Below are 3,201 nucleotides of genomic sequence, written 5' to 3' on the forward strand. Positions count from 1 at the left end.
ACAGTCCTTGCAGGCTATGTAGGTATCGATACGTTGTAGTATCAGTCTAATCTTACATTGATTGTGTCGTAGGCTGTGAACGACGTGCCAGATCTCTGCTATGTTGGATATTTGTATATCAGAATTACTATTTTTATTAGGTCTATTTATTGTTCAGTTGGTTATTTGTTTGAACACTGAAGCCTACCGGTACATCAGTACTGCCGCCCTACGTACGATACGGAGAAAATTCGAAAGTGAAAGTAGAAATTGTGTACAAGTTAACAATAACCATCTCGAAGTTGAAGTTAAACACGCAATGTGAGCGATGTTTTCCCTGATTCTAACCGTTCTCTTAATTGGTTTCATCATTATCGAGAAAAAAACCCGATTAAAGGCGATTTGATATCTATTTTTATTGTATTTTAAACAGCTGGGACTCGGTATCACATCTGACTCGCACTTCTGAAATGGATCAAATAGGACTTTGTCGTCGAGACTCGGAAGAACCGAGCTGCCTAAATTATAATGCCAGTGGAACTCAAAACAGGTATTGAAAGTGGAACAAAATGTAAATAATTCCCACAGTAAATGTAATGACAGTGAAATTTACATTCACACACCCCAACTGAATTTTTAAAATACCAGTTAAGTACTTGTCACTACTTGACACTTGTCAATATTTTGTTCAGAAACATTCTATAAGCATTATTAAATCAAGATTTTTTCTTTTACTGCATAATACAGAAAAGATACTTTTATGCAAGACATGGAGAAGTGGCAGAATAATCAGCTTATTGATGGCGGCCGCTTTCCGGTAGAAGTAGAAGTGGAGAAAAAAGCAGACTACAGCCTCTATATACCATTCCTTGGTGCCTCCTTGAATTGATGTTTTTCAGGATAACCATGCAGGAATAAAGGGTATTTATAAAATAGTATATACATAGTGTATTCATAATTTTTATTTAGAAAAAATTTATAAATTGATCTAGAATTAATGCTAAAGAGACAAATTTAAAGCCAAGTTGCTTTCACTGTACTAAAAGTTTGCTTTGAATCAGACGCTGCACATAAAATTTGGTTTCTATCTATGAATATCATATATGTTGAAGATATTACATTTCAAATAAATGATTTTTAATTATTTTTTTTTATAATTGTAGGTTTACTCAGTATAAAGTCTTGCTGACATGAACATGATAATCACAAGAAAGTGAATATATTTCATCACCTTCAGCAATCTTCAAAATACCAGGTAAATTGCATTTATTCCGAACACATATCAAATATTTAAACCCATCTAATATGTCACCCCTAAATTTTTTTGAAAGTATACTGGAAACACAATGTCTGTTTGCCAGTCTCTCTGTATAGTAATATATACGGAAGTATATAGTTTTTAAATACTAGTAGCTTTTTAGTTCACCTGAGCCGAAAGCTCAAGTGAACTTTTCAGATCACATTTTGTTCGGCGTCTGTCTGTCCATCTGTTAACTTTTCACATTTTCCACTTCTTCTCAAGAACCACTGGGCCAGGAAAGATGGAACTTAAATGGAAGCATCCTCAGATAGTGTACTTTCAAGCCTCTTCAACCCAGGGTGGGGGGGCACAATGGACTTTCAGTCTTACTTAAGAAATAAGGTATTTTTAAACATCTATCCGGACATAACTATCGGTTGGTCATGACTCACAAGATTAAATTCCATAAAGCCTGAAGGGAATTATAATGAATTTAATCTTGTACCAACCCATATTTTTAGCCCGTTGGATGTTTTAAAATGATACCTTATTACTTATATTTTCATTTGCAACTTATTTGTACTTTATATTTGCCTTATCACGCTGTTTGCGGCTTTTAATATGCGAAATGCATTATTTTTCAAAACAAATGGCATGTATACAAGACACTGAATGCGTGTCGACCCTTTATGACGTCACTGTGAAATTCCGTTGAACATTTATCGATATGCACATCTATGACCTCTTGACCCCTGTAGTGTATGTAGATTCAAATTTGTTCCCAAGTTTTACATAGGAATGCATAGGAAAAACCTTTTTAAAATCTTTTCCAAACTTATGTGGAATCATCCTCAGGTAGTTTAGATTCAAGTTTGATCAAATCATGACCCCCGGGGGTATGATGGAGCCACAATGGCCAACCAAAATTTTACATAGGAATGCATAGGAAAAAACCTTTTAAAAATCTTCTTCAGAACCATTAAGACAGGAATGATTAATCTCATGACGTGATGTGGAAGCATTAGGTACTAAATGTAGATTCAATTTGTTCAAATCAGGACCCCCGGGGTTAAGGTGTGGCCACAATGAGGAATCGCAGACTTGCATAAGAATACATAAGAAAAAGAATCTTCTCCAGAACAGAAAAAAATTGTTTTGTCAAATTGACATGATCTGCAAGTAGTAAAAATTTAAATTTATTTAAATAATGCCCCGGGGATTGTGGGTTAGCGAGGGGTCACAATGGGAGATCAGGTAATGTGTTGGAAAAATCTTTAAAAATCTTCTTTTCAAGTATGGCAAAATAATATACATGTATGTATGCTGTATTGTAATAGTGACATTTTCAAGTAATAGAAAATTCAAATCCCCCTCCCCAATAAGTATAAAGTAAGCTTCTCAATACTTAACTGATCTGTGTTTTTAGCTAGCCCATGTGCTCAGGTGAGGGATGTGGCCAATGGACCTCTTGTTTCATTCATTATATTTTAGACAAATTTGAGTTGTTAATGTATTGCTGAAGTATTTTATTTTCATATAATTATTATAATATATGTGTTTGCCTCTCTTCTTTTTCAGATTGGAAAAAGAAAGAAGATTTGTAGCATTGTATTGAATATGCCTGATTAAAAGTATTAATGGATAAATTGGTGTTTTTCTCTTTTCTTCAGAAAATTTGAAATCGGAGGCAATGCTCAGAATTTTAGAGATTTTGTAGAAAGAGCTGATGGGTCCCTTTATCCTTTTGGATATGTTCAAATTGAAAAGAAAGTGACACCAGGGATGAAGTCAACATGCAAGCCTAGCTTTCTGTAGTGCTACAAGGAAAAGTGCAAAACTGATGAGCTTCTGGTGTACCTTTAGAGAAATAATATTATGATTACATGTAGTATCAGTTAAGCGTGTGCTATGATGCAAGAACATGTATTTTTCTGGAAGAATAGGAAGGAAAATTCCAAAAATATGCACACAATTTTTATGCA

The 3,201-nt window shown here is 34.2% G+C and overlaps 1 long non-coding RNA gene across 1 annotated transcript; it reads left to right on the plus strand.

Annotated features, from left to right (window-relative positions):
- The first annotated feature begins 826 nt into the window (after positions 1 to 826).
- On the plus strand, positions 827 to 2,966 carry LOC134250617 (uncharacterized). The gene is made up of 3 exons (XR_009988537.1): positions 827 to 900; positions 1,143 to 1,234; positions 2,798 to 2,966. It is a non-coding gene; the product is annotated as an uncharacterized LOC134250617 (long non-coding RNA).
- The last annotated feature ends 235 nt before the right edge of the window (positions 2,967 to 3,201 follow it).

The sequence above is a fragment of the Saccostrea cucullata genome, unplaced genomic scaffold (genome assembly GCF_032062105.1).
Source record: "Saccostrea cucullata isolate Sc308-1 unplaced genomic scaffold, CSIRO_AGI_Scuc_v1 ctg3468, whole genome shotgun sequence".
In the NCBI taxonomy this organism is placed as follows: Eukaryota; Metazoa; Mollusca; class Bivalvia; order Ostreida; family Ostreidae; genus Saccostrea; species Saccostrea cuccullata.